This window comes from Anguilla anguilla, chromosome 11 (assembly GCF_013347855.1).
Source record: "Anguilla anguilla isolate fAngAng1 chromosome 11, fAngAng1.pri, whole genome shotgun sequence".
NCBI classification, from domain to species: Eukaryota; Metazoa; Chordata; class Actinopteri; order Anguilliformes; family Anguillidae; genus Anguilla; species Anguilla anguilla.
In genome coordinates, this window is record NC_049211.1 from 20569841 (window position 1) to 20583948 (window position 14108).

Below are 14108 nucleotides of genomic sequence, written 5' to 3' on the forward strand. Positions count from 1 at the left end.
AGGAGGAAGAGGGTATGGGAGAGATACTAGATTAAAAGGAATATATGGCATTTTTAATGACAGCTAGTTTAAGCAGCCCTCAGGTACCACTGAAACACCTGCAAGCTGTTTCTCTCTCTCTCCCTCTCTCTTTCTCTCTCTCAAGATGTAAACAACCCTTCTTGCCTCGATGAAAATATCGAGATGCATATTGTGACTTCAGCCCTGTTGTTATCTCTGAATCAGAATGATATTTGCAGAAAAGAAAAAAAGAAATTATAGCCATCTAGGACTTCATTGCAAAGTAAATATGTTTGAAAAGACCTTGAGCGTGAGTTTAAACGAGATCAATGAATGGAGGAAAAGCCGATGTAGATCAATGGGAATTGATTTAGGACAGCGGCTGCAATGTTAAAGTCTAAAGCTGCTGAAATAGCCTTTATGAATATTAACCGCAGGGGGTCGATAGAGCAAACCCACTCTCCTGAATAACAGCGAACAGCCTGACTGCCCACAATCCCTCATTAGGGAGGGAGAGAGAGAGAAAGAAAGAGAGAGAGACAGAGAGAAATTAAAAGAAAAAAGAAAAAAAAGGAAAATAATTTGTAAAATAATCTCTCCTTTCAAAAAACTTTCATTCTTTCCAAGTGTGGTGTTTGGTTTTGGCCCTGAAAGAGACTGTGGAGGCGAGAACACCTTGAAAGGTCACAGCTCACAGCACTGAGGGCCTGTGGAGGGGGTTGGGGGGACTCCCTCTGTGTGAAGTCACAGCAGTCCTACTGGGCTTTTCTGAACCGTGTCTGCTCCCCTGTGAACCAGCCCGCTGCTCCACCGGCCAGCGTCCTTGTCAACAGTAGGGCTCACAGAAGCTAGCGTCACTGAGACTGCTTCTGCTTCTGGTTCCTAGGTTTGAATGGTGCTACAATCTTTCCTTTCACGCAGGTCTTGGAAGAGACTTCTCCGTTACCGCCCCCCCCCCCCCCCACCCCCCCCCCCCAAACCAATGCTATCTCTCTCTCCCTCTCAACACCCCAGCTGCCTCTGCTGACAGAGGGTGTGTAGTGTAAATAAATAAATAAGCAAATGAAAAGGACAGCATGTTTACACCTCAAAGTGACCTCCCTTTTAATAACGTGCGGCGCGAAGTTGGGCGCTCCGTGGCTCGTGAACTTGAATTCCACTCAAGGGCATATTGGAATAATGTGGTCGCTATTAGGGAAACAAATTGGGCTGACGTTTCCAAGCTTGTCTGGGTGCGGGACTGCCTCTAATGTGTCTTGACACGTCCCCCCAGACGAGGGGTAGAGCTCGACCTGCTCCGCCAGTGCAACACGGAGTCAGCGCGCCGCGCTCGCGTGGCGACAGGGCCCCTGTGAGTGGGAATGGTGATTTATTAGGCCAGAGCTGTTTCTGACGCTGGCCCACTTTTGTGTCATTTGTAGCTTTTGTTCTTTTGCTCCATGGCTCGTATGGCTTTCAGCTTATAGTACGTCTGATCGTCCTGCTTCCTGTCCTGGAATGTCTGGCAGCGAATCTGGTCATTTGCTATGATGATATAAAGTCATTTTTTCCCCCCCCTTTGTTGGCTTGTTACTATACTATGGGCTGGTCTTGGACTGGACTGTGTATGTTTCTGGTTGTTTCCTTGTGTCATCGGGGCCATCTGTCTTTAAGCATCTCTGTGCTGATGACATGTACATGTTCTGTGCGTTTGTACGATGGTGTGTGTGGCTATTTAAATATGTGTTTATGTCTGAGTGTGAGCACATAAATGAATTGATCGCATGCACGCATATGTCCATGAGTTTATGTGCATCTGTGTGTATGTGTGTGCACTGGCAAGTGTGTATGTAGATGTTGATATGTATTGGTGTGTAAGTGTGTGCATGTGTGTGTGTGTGTGCATGCGTGTGTGCGTGTGCGTGTGTGCGTATGTGTGTGCGTGTGTGTGTGTGTGCATGCGTGTGTGTGTGTGTGTGTGTGTGTGTGTGTGCATGCGTGTGCGTGTGTGCGTATGTGTGTGTGCGTGCGTGTGTGTTCATGCATGTATTCTGGGTTGTCTCTGCGGTACGGCATGCCTGTTAGCGCCTGCTGTGCTTTGAGTGCCGTCTGGTAGACGGGGTGGCGTTATCCTCAGCTCCTATCTTGACAGCTGATCCCAAAAGCAGGTGTGACGTTACCTGAGCTGACAGAGACCTCTGCTTGTTATCGTCTGTCAGTCCCTGAGCTGATCTCCAGCCAGACTCTGAGCGTGGCAGCACACGTCTCTCAAAATCGGGGCCATCTCCAGGAATGAGAGGGTCCTGGAAATTGCTATGTAACAATTAGAAACAATTAGAAATGGCTGGCCAATGAGATTGTGTTGTTACACAAATGCACATGGCCAGGCTACAGGCTAGCTGCGGTCGCTGTAGTTGTAGGGTGTCATAGTTTGACCTCACTTGCCCCATATGAGTAGTTGAAACTGGAAATCACTGATCACTGTACTGTAGACAGGCCTTTGTGGAATGGGTATCAAGTTGGAGCATTTGTTCTTTAGGGGAAGACAGCACAAACATAGGATTGCGTGATCAGGTGAAAAGACAGTTCTTTTGGTCCCTGTTAGCCCCATCCATTCCAGGACCTCATAACTGTGCTCCAACTGTCAATGGAACATCTGTATAAATCATGAACACACATGAACAGCCGCCATGAGTCACAGCCTTTCTTGTTCCTTGGTTTTTTTTCCCTCTTTCTTCTTTTTTCCACTCTATATACACCTCATGGGCTTAATCAGCATCAAAGACTACCAGATCCAATAAAGCAACTCCCTCCACACTGTACAGAGCTGAGCCCATGTCGCTCCCTCCTCTGTAAGGGATGGACAGACATGAAAGACAGACGGAAATATATGAGAGAGGAGGGACTGACTGCAGGGACGGCGAAAGGCTCTCGTGGACCATAAACAGACTAGCAGAAGAACGCCGGCCTGCACACACACCTCCTCTCTCTCTGCAGCCCCAGGAATATAAACATCTGCTATTTGTTTCAGCGCTTTTTACCCACCCCCAATCCATAGTTTTTGGAAGAAAAAAAATCAGTAATGAAATGATTATGGTAGTAATAATAATAATAATTCTGGTAATGATCTGAGCATCCCCCAAGCCAGTGTGGGGATTTACAGTCCAGTATCACCTCCAAAATGCTTCCACATGTGTATGAGGAGGCCAGTTTCCCCATAGCCTCTCTCTCCGGCCTCTCTCTCCCCACAGGGAGAGAGGGGTGGGCTTGGATAGCAGCTGAAATGGAGGGTGGGGGTGCTGCTTCTGCTGTCTTTGCATCATAAGGTGTGTTCCCACTCAACTTGCTGCACCATGGGGCCTCCAATACCTGAGCATAGGCATGACCATTTCTCAAGCTTACTTTTTCAGCCTTGACAGTATGGTGGCTGGCCCCACACCCTGGTGCCCAGGTGGATTTAACACAAGCAATCCTAGCCTGAGAGAAGGGCACTCTACTCCACATCCAGACTAGTTTGCAGTGTGCATGTGTATGACTCCCATTTTTCCTTCATTTAAGTTTATTTTTAAATGTGAGATTGCTTAGTTTAAATTTTCTCTTCAGCTCTGAATCTTCTGGCATCTCCGGTGAGTGTGATTTGGCTGCTGGCTGGCCTTTGTGTCCTGTGGTCTTCTCCTAAATTTTAAATGTGTTTTTGCCCTCATAGCTGTAGTGGCAGCTTTAAACCGCACCAGACAAGGAGGAGCGGGACCTGGGGGGTGGAGTGGGAGGGAGTAAATGAGGATTTGTGCACTCTGAGTCCTGTAAGTGTCTTAGTGAAAAGCTGGCAGGAGTATGACTGTATAAATAAAAAGGCTCTTTGGGGCTGTAAGAATTCTCCCATATCAGTAGAAGTCATATAAATGGAATCGCTCCCCCAGCTGTCTGTGTCAGGCAGACAGGCATTCACACTGTGACTCCCATTCCTTGCACAGAGAGAGAGAGAAAGAGAGACAGCGAGAGAGCGAGAGAGAGAGACAGGCAGATAGAGAGAGAGCGAGAGTCAGAGAGAGGGGGGTAAGAGAAAGAGATGGGGGCGGTTGGTGTACTCTCTGAAATACCAGCACTCGGGCTTAGCCTGGGGCAACAAGTCATTAAATTAATTAGCACGAAAGATAGAGCCATTTTCCGTTCGTTCAGAACCACTTTAATCGCTGCGGATTGCATTAGTGCACCATGCCTTTCTCAATTTCAACACAACGGCTTTACAAACTTTAGATAATTGAAATGCTGGGAACATCTTGCAAAGGGTAATGACAGCCTTTTTGCCTCAACCATGTGTTCTTGTTTTCATGGTAATGGCTGTTCCTGGATTGTGTGTGTGTGTGTGTGTGTGTGTGTGCGTGCATGTGTGTGCATGTGTGCGAAATAAACTAATTCAGGGGGGTTGTTGCATAGATGTCTGGGTGTAGAACAGGGGACATTGTACAGACTACATTCCAAACATGACCTGGGATTAGAGAAACACAAATTGAGGATTTATTCAAATCCATGGCAAAAATAGCAGAATTAGTTTTTCTCCCAAGTGTAGTCAACAGTTAATTATTGCAGTGGTTTTACATGTCTCCTGCTGCTAAATGCTGTACTGCAGGGCGATCCGAGTCCTTGTCTAACCGTTCCAAACGCTGAGACTTGTGTCCTCCTAGTAATTCTTCCAATTTGCTTGTATGTCGGGAATGTGGCCAAGCCATAATCTAAGGAATTGCAATCCATTAGCTTGAAGAAGCACAGCGCTGTGCAAGAACTGTGTAACCCTTTCCTCTCAAATGATTTTGTGTTATTTAAACAGACGGGTTTCCACAGAGACCACAGCGCATTTTCTTTTTCCCACTTCACTTCACTGTTTGTTTGTCTGATTTTGGAGACAGTCTAAAAGTGGTGAAAATGTATTCCAAGTATAATATATTTAATGGATAAAATACCCTGGAGAGTATCATTAAACTGCATTTGATGCTGATAGTAAACAAGAGGCCCTGGCGCTTGACAGTAAGTTCTTTTCAAACAAAGAAGTGTGTCTTTAAGCTGATGAATTGGCTGTTACTCGATGTGTAGTTAAAGTAAAATCTGTCCATCTCTCGAAACGCTTAATATTAATGAACAAATAACCATTGAATATTGTTATCATTATATTAACATTTAGTGCGGTGCCCAGCTTATGGTAGACATCTTTCGACTCTTAAAAATAGCCAGCCACTACAAAACAAGTCTACCAAACAGTATCTACTAACAGGATACATCTGTTTATACTGTAGTTTATAATGTTGGGAGATGTTTAATGAGCATTCATTGGACTAGCGACTTTGGTACAGGAACAGTAAAACGATGAAACCATGTTGATTACACAGGAGAATGAGTGATTCATTTTAATGGACGCAAATTTTAAATAAATTGTTGCCCACTCAACTTTGTTTTGTCACGGTCAGCTAGTTGTCCTTTCATTTGTATCTTCATCTCATCTCACTACTGCCTTCTTCCTGCATCACCACTGCCCCCCCCCCCCACCTCCCCTGCCAGATTGACTTAAATGGACAGAGAGGGAGGCTCCCCCACCTCTCATCCTCCCCTTGCTGGCTCCCCCTGGATTAGCCCTCACCCCTGCTCCTCTGGCCTCGCTCCAGCCCCACTTTGATATTACTGACGTTACTCTGAAACCCGTCACCATGGGAACAAAACATGAAGTGTGACCTCCCGGTAAATGGAGGGGAAGAGATGCCGAGCGATTGGTCAGTGAATGACCAGATCTTTCAACCTGCCTCCCCAGCCCTTCCCTCCCCCAAATGCTCCCCCCACACTCCTCTTCTTCCAGCTCTGACCCCACCTCCAATGGGGGGGGGGGGGGGGGGGCTGTTTCTCTGCTTCTGACATTGTGGGTTTAGTTTCATTCAAAAACTCCAATTTTCTGAATGCCTCTGCCTCTTCAAAAAAAAAACATTTTTCCTGAAAATACTCTGCCAGATAGGGCGCGCGCGTGTGTGTGTGTGTGTGTGCATGTGAAGAGACGGTCTCACATGGTTTTGAAGTTCTGTAATTGCTGCTAATGAGTGATGTCAGTCCAATAGGCTGAAGGGGAGATGTGGCTTGACTTTTCCCTGGACTGTTTGTTTAAGCACCTTTCAGGGTTGGAGCTGAATAGAATTGTGTGCATATTCCTCAGTCCTAAATCCACATGCTGTCATTTCAAAGAACTCTCTGGTCATGCTGTGTGTATGTTTGTTCATTCGGAAATGATCGTAGAGCTGACATTTTCCCCTGTGCCCCTGTGGGATCTTTCACACTTTTTCGCTCTCTCTCTCTTGTTTGAAGTTGTGTTTTTTATTGGATTTTTTGTGGTTTTATTTTTATGTTGTGGTACTGTCCAATTTATATATGCTTTGTTTGACAGCTGCTGAATAATAACTTCAACTCTCGCTCTTTCTCTTAGTTTCTCTTTTTCATGGCTGCAGTCCAATCAAATGTTCTGCTCTCGCAAGCGTCACTTGCAAACTTCACTCAGGAGGCCGTGACACAGTACCAAAGGACACACCCCTGAACAGAGGGGAGGAGAAAGGGGTGCAGTGGAATTATTTGTTTTGGACCGCTCTGAATACACCTTGAAATGAATCCAGAACTCGACTGAGAAATGATTGAGAAGTAAATTGAAGTTTTGTGCATTTGACAATTCAGTTTTCTTTGGATTGTATATGGAGATTATGGCCAGGAGAAGATGTTTTCATAAAAATCATTGCTGTAAATGAACAGATAATATGGATGTAGTAACTAGCCGGCCATATATACAGATTGATATATATATATATATATGGGAGGAATATTTCTGCCATTATGTATAATAGCATTGTAATAATACCACATGGAATTATACAGTGCATATCAGGTGTATTAACTAGCAGGCTAGTTTGATATCTGAGGTAGTAAGATTTGCTATATTATTAATAATGTTATTAAATATGTTAAATATAGACAGCTAGCAAAAACCAGCAAAATTCTAATGGTAAATGTATTTAATTTATATAGCGCTTTTATCTCTATATTTATATATCCAAAGCGCTTTACAATTGATGCGTCTCATTCACCCATTCACACTCACATGCAAAAAGCAAATGGCTGCCATGCAAAGCGCCAATCAGCTCGTTGGGAGCAATTAGGGGTTAGGTGTCTTGCTCAGAGACACTTCAACTCACCCAGGGCGGGATCGAACCGGCAACCCTCCAACTGCCAGACAACCGCTCTTACCTCCTGAGCTATGTCGCTCCGAAATTCATGCATTCATGCAATGTTGTTGTGGCAAACAAGCCTGCCACAGGCCACCGAAGAGGCTTTCCAAGGGGCCCTCCAGCACAGAGACACAGGGAGATGATGTTCCAGCAGTCCAAATTTATTTACGAGGGTTTGGCAAGATGTTACAGCCAAGTGAGCAGATCTAAAACACTGTCATGACAGAGAGGCTCCCTTGTGTGGGTGAGGATGGCAGATTTAACCTGTGCGCAGTGATTACCTCACTACGCACAGGTGCAGTCACTCCTGTTCCTGGGTCCAATTAGCCTGGCCAATTATCTAATTCTTAACCAATTATCCAATTGGCCAGGTCTAATGAGCTTGACCCAGGACAGGTGTGGCTGCTTAAACCAGCCATCCCCACACCACAGTTGTCTTCCTATGCATTTCAACCCACTCCCCCCGGGCACCCGCCCTAATATTCAAACTAAAGTTACGCCCTTGTTGCTTTGGAACTTGTGCAGTTCCTTTTGGCCTCCACATTTTGCTCTTGCCATCACTCTGATACTGAATCTTCATCTCACCTGTCCATAAGATCTTTTTCCAGAACTCTTTTAGCTACTTCTTAACAAGCTGTAACCTGGCCATTCAGTTTTTCCAGCTTTTTTCAGGGGCTATGTATAAAAAGCTACTGTGATTTCTACATGGTCAAACCAAAATGTATGAAAATAGCCTGTAATAAAAGCTCAGAATCTGCACTTTAACAACATGTGAATTGTTTGTTTGCAAAGCTAAAATTCTGAACTACAGAGCCCAATCTAGAAAAAAAAGTACATTCAAGTAAAATCTTTAAAAGTAGCAATCCATGAATGTGTGATGCAAACTTTGTTCTCCATTGAATTTCTACATCGGTGCTCACTTGGTAAACACATATTGAACTATCAACAAAGCATCAAACACTTCAAAGTACAAAGACTCTCTACAACACATGTCGATACAGCACATACTGTATTGATTCCTAGTAGCGTCTTTGCAAACAAGGGCCTCACAAGGGAGCCTGCCCTGCACACGTGTGTGAGGGAGGTGGCCGTGTGCGGCGCTGGGCTGAGCAGTGGATGCCTGAGGAAAGCTTTGGCCCTCTCAGGAGCGGAGGAAACTGCAGGTGAATGTTGCGCGTCTGTGATTCGCGCGTGTCTGTGTTCCGGCCCTCTAGTGCGCCAGGCCTAGCCCCGCCCTCTGTCCTGCGTCAGCGTGACGCGGCGCTGATTTATTGGTCTCTTCCAGGTTGGCGTGGCGACGGCGGCCTGTATTTCCACCTTCCAGCTTGACTGTTGGGTCCAAGGCCGGGCAGCGAGGGGGGAGATCAATGGTGCGGGGCAAAGCCACGAGATGGAGAGACCTGTCAGGCCTGAATTAGATGTTAAATCTTTTGGACAAAATGTATTGTGTTAAGAATTTATCATGTGCTGTTTCCTGCGAGATGATGTATAGAAAAGATTTGTCGGCGGGCACAGTCAGAATCTGCTGTTTCAGGGCTAAAGTGGTTGTCAGGCAACACATGATAGATTTTTATCTGCACCTCCTCGGTCTCCCTCCGCCTCTCTCCCACACCCCTCCCCCCATTTCTCTCTCTCACCCCTCTACCTTTTCTCATTTTTTACCCTCTCTGTTTCTCTCTCTTCTGTTGTCTCCTGTTCTCATTCCCATGTCCCCATAAACATTGCCATGTGCTCAAAATGCTCATTTACTTTCCTTAGCAGGAGGTGTGATGTCATCACACTTGAATTGATAGTGTAGTTGTCTCCCTGGGTGATGTCACTCTGAGGGGTCTGCTTCGAGGAATGGGAACCAGACCCCATTGGGGAACCCAGCCAGAACAAAAGCCCAGTTGTGCAGTAAGGCTAACAGAAGCCATATCAGGCATTATCCTATGCACGCAAGGTCTATTGGTGATCATTTGCTTTCAGCCTACTGTTGTGTGAGGAAGATTGCCCAGTGACTGGCGGGCTGCATGAGGTGGTGCTTATGCTCCAGATCTGTGTCTGCTCAGGGCAGATGCAGCTCAGGCCAGTTTACATGACACTATTATTTATGATAATTATAATGATTATTATATGGACAGAATTTTTAATTACTTATTTAATGCCTCTTCATTGACAAATTTTCATGTGAAGTTGATTTGTTATTTATGATGTGTCATAAGCAATGTGTCCTCTTCACTTTCCCCCAATGGAAGAATTGCTCCCTTTCCTTTCTAACTTATGAACAGTGTCCACTTCCCTCTCATCTCTTGTGGACTGAATGTCCTCTTCTCTCTCATCTCTAATAGACAGAATGTCCCCTTCTCTCTCATCTCTAATGGACAAGTTGTCCTTTTCTCTCTCATCTGTACAGGTTGACAGGTTGTCTCTCTCCTGTGTTACAGGCTGACCCCCCTCTCTTATGCACAGAGTGTCCCCTCCCTCGGTGTGTTGCCAGGACACTATGCAGGGGTTTGTGGGCTGGAATTACAAAAAACTCCTGGCAGACCCTGTGACTCTGCTGCCCGGGGCACTGCTTCTAGACCGGAAGAATTTGAGGAATGCCCCGTAAATCCCTTTTCCCCTCTCCCTTGGCAACAGGCATGGCCAGCACTGCTTACATGGGGTCCCCCATACCCCTGTTCCACTTGAAAATGGGTATAATACTGTCCTCACACTGCCCTTCTCTGGCTTTCTGCTCTCCAGCCTTTTGGAAGCAATGATGTTGATTAATCTAACTATTTCTTCCTGTCAGAGACCAAAAAAATAAATCCTGCTTCAGTATACATTCATGCAACTTTTTGTCATACAATATATAGATAATTGAAAAATAATAGTAATGTTTCCTTTTCTGATAAAAATTCAACCCCAGACTAAAACGCAAAGAATTTTAATTATCTTTTCGTATCAAATACACACTCAGATTGTGCAGCTGTGGGCGGTGTATTTGTCAGTGGTGAGACCGTTTGCCGGGTGTGTGGATGTGTCTGCTGAGTGTGTTTGCGGAGTGCGTGCTGTGAGGGAGGCAGACATCTGGCCGCTGTGTCAGGCTGTGTTTGCTCAGAGGCTGTTACGCTGGTGAGAGGACGCTGATCTGCGTAGCGTTGGCCTCTCTGACCTCCCGGAGCAGGAGAGGTGCCTGGCAGTCAAGCCCCCACCCCCGTGCCTGTGGCTGCTGTGTCACCGGGGGGTCAGCAAGGGGCAGGTCAGAGCTTTCTGCCCCTGTACGCCCGCTTGTGTGTTTGTGTGGGTGCGTGTGTGTGCGAGAGGTGGCGAGAAAAAGGAAACCTCTTTCACACATTGTCAGAGATGGAAATAAAGAGAAAAATAAATTTTAAAAACTGCTCCCAGTGATCGAGAGATTTACAGAGGGAACAGTGTGTTCCCCTCCATTGTCGGGAATGAAGGAAGTCACAGTTTCCGTGGTGACTGCTGTACCCACCCCCCAATTCTACCCTTATTCTCAAGGACCCCTGGAAAGATTACCTGATTAGAAAGCCCCGATAACAGGTTAGACACAAGAAAGGAGCACTTCGGTCCCTGAGCAAAGTCCACTGCAGCAATTAAAGCAGAGATGAAAGAATACAAGATGGCTGATAAATAATTGACTCTTTCCTGAAGTGCAGGGAGGGGGGCGAGGCGCTTGTGCCGGGTTACATAACCGCACAGGGGGAGCTAATGGATGGGCCAAGGTCCTGTGTGGTGGCACCAGGCCCAGACGAGGCAGGAGTCACCGCTGCAGTGGTCACATTGGTCAAGGCTGCTCTCTGTCCGAGCCGCACTTACGGGGGCCGGTAATGGCTGAGAGGTTCCGTAAAACACCGGCTGATGGCTGCTGTCTCCAGCCCCGGCGTAAAGCAATATTCTCAGAGGAGCCATCCGCCCAAATGTATTTAAATGTATTCTGGTAATTACAAATCTCTACACACAAACTGCAGCGCCGCTCTTTGGCTTTGCAACAGGAGACGTTTTGTAGCACAACTGTACTGAGATAATTACATGGTTCTACTTAGGTTTCTTGATGGATGCCTCTTTGTTGTTGGGGGGGGGGGGGGGGGGGGGAATAGAGTAAACATGCATTTGGAATATGAAAATGACTAGCAGTGTTGGTGTTTTAATTTTAGATTGCGTACAACTTCAAAGTGCTGCAGGTTCCAGGTTACTTTCTGAAACGCCAGCCTCTCTCCTGTGCCACCTCTCTGCTACATCAAACTAGAGCACTGGGAATATATGGTGTTATGTTGTGACATCCAGCCCTTCGTATCAGATACAGATATATGAACTCATTCACGGCCCCATACCTTCACAGACCCCATAAACCTGTCACAGAAAATAAGACTGAACTCCTCGACCATGTAGATGGTTTATTTTTACATACCCCCTAAAAATTTAATCACATGCAGACACACTCAACAGGCGCAGGGGGGGTCTACACGAGCTCTCTTGTTCCAGTCTCTCAGGAGTCTTACAGCCTGCGAGAGCTGGTGTGAAATTGCGTTGACCATGTTGTAGGAACTCAGTGCCTTCTGTTGGGCAAAATAAGAGACATACTTTATGAATAAAGGCAGCACTGGAAAAATTATACGAAATTGAAATGTTTCTTTCATTTTGCTGCATACGTTGTTAATCCACGAGAACTGTTCCTTGATTAATGCTGATGAAATGAATGACACATAAAACAAGTGTGTTTTTTCATCATAAATAGCTTGATAAAACTGATTGTTTCTCACTTTTTTTTGAGATGTCTGGATCCAATTATTGTCCCCTTTCTTAGTCACTCAGAAGTCAGGCCTATTTTAACATGGTTATTTTTATTTTTCACATTGTACTATAGAGGATCTTTTCATACTATCAGTTCCAAGAAATTAAAATCTTTTTCTTCACCAGAAACCTTGGCCATTAAATCATTGGTTAAGAGACACTGTGCAGTATATATGGTTGACGTGTGACTGAGTGGTGGGGTGAAGAGAGCTTTGTGGGGAGGGGGGGTGAACTGCCATGTATTCACTAATCCTGCCTGTTGTATAAACAGGGTATCTCTCCACAGAGTCTCTGCCCACCCCTCTTTATTGCCTGCACATTGATTTATTGATATGCGTGTTGCATGCTCTCATTTGCATTTAAAGCCACACCCCTACACTTGCCATTCCCCCATTCCTCAGACACTGCTCCAGTGGTTGGTCCAAACACCTCCTCAACGCAGGGCCCCTGGCGACAGAAAGGTGACACACCCAGTGCCTGCGGTTGGGACACGTGATGGTTCATGGGGGTCTGAACCCCCCCCAGCACTCCGAGCGAGTGGAGCCGGTTTTGGCTCTGGTCCAGGCCCAGACAGAAATCAGTCCGGGATGTTCGCCTGAATCAGAACCTTCTGCTCCCTTGGCTTGGCACAAGAATCCGGTTGGAGTTTCCCAGGGTGAACTGGGGTCCTGAGATGAACCTAGAGACAGCAAATGCACCATACTATGAAAACAAATCTGTACATGCATCACTGATATAGGCTTGCAATGCAATTTGTGTTTCTGCAGTTACTCTATATATATATAGGGTTAAGGGTCAAGACTTTGGAAACAGCAGTGTGTTGACTCACTGGTGTTGCAGGGGTCAAGCTTGGAGGTGAGGTGGGACAGATCCTGGCAAGATATGAGGAGAGAACTGAAGTCTAAAACAAGCCAGCGCGAATGGAATACAAAGAAGGAAGAGAAGGGAAAAGAGAAAGACAGGTCTCCAGGGGTGCATTTTAATTTACTCGATTGCCCTATATTCCTCGCCACTTTTTTGTTTTGATGATAGGGCTGTTTTACATATTCTTGCCCTCAAAGCAGCCGAAGAGCGGGGGACCTGTTTTATGTAAACGCAACGCACCAAATGAAATCACGCTATTGTAAAAAAAGACGGAGAAAACGTTTGAAAGAAAAATGATGTGTGACTTGCATCCCGAGGTGAAGCAGATAATAAAGGGAACATTGTGTTTAGGCCGACAGTAACAGCATGAAATGATCTGATTTATAGAGCCCATCAGAGGCGGACAGACTCAAATGACTTTGGAAACACAGTGTATCTGAGCCTGTGTGCTTGTGTGTGTGTGTGTGTATGTGTAAGTGTATACAGTACACATGTGTGTGCATTTTTGTGTATGTATGTATTTATATCTGTGTATACAGCTTGTGTGTTTGTGTGGATGTGCCTCTATACATATGTGCATATTTAGGTATGTATGTATGCATGCTTGTGTGTACAGTGCAGTCTGTAAGCATTTGGACAGTGGAATTTTTTTGTTGTTATTTTGAGATCAATGTACCGACTGTCAGCTCTGATTTAAGGGTGCACCCATATTGAGTGATCAGTGTAGGAAATACAATCCTTTTTATGCATAGTCCCCCCATTTTCGGGGATCAAAACCATCACATGCTGTTAAAATCATGAGTACTTTTCCATCTTGTAGAGGTATTCAATAGCTGGGCTGAATTAGCTCCTAACATATTAATGTTTGGTCTCATTAGAAACAGGCTAAAACCATGAATGTTTTCATGATAATATCATGGTTCATAGCCCTGCTTTTTTAAACTACATTTAAATAGTAACTAAATTGCCAGCTATTAGATAGGTCAATAAATGAGTCTGGTTCCCCCCCCCCCCTTTTCCCCCCCCCCCCCCCCCCCCCACACCTTATCTCAGCATCATCCAATGAGGAAAGGCATCCTCAAGCCCTGCAGCTGGGTTAAGGTATTTCAGATGACTGCAAGAAAAAGTTGTGTTGTGCTGCCATTGGCTTTTGAAGAAGGGATTTCCTCTTTTTATTTTGGTGGTGCTTCCTTGGCTGTGTGTTTTTACCTAGTTTCCTTTTGTTCCTGTGGT

At 45.5% G+C, this 14108-nt stretch overlaps 1 long non-coding RNA gene across 2 annotated transcripts in view; it reads left to right on the forward strand.

Moving 5' to 3' along the window:
• The window catches only part of LOC118207450, a 35958-nt gene extending 22610 nt beyond the window's left edge, over positions 1 to 13348 (forward strand). Inside the window, exon 4 of one of the 2 annotated variants that reach the window (XR_004761381.1) lies at positions 12413 to 13348. This is a non-coding gene — a long non-coding RNA (uncharacterized LOC118207450). Of the gene's footprint in view, positions 1 to 8514; positions 11261 to 12412 lie in introns of those variants that run through there. The other variant, XR_004761383.1, reaches the window with a different exon arrangement.
• The last annotated feature ends 760 nt before the right edge of the window (positions 13349 to 14108 follow it).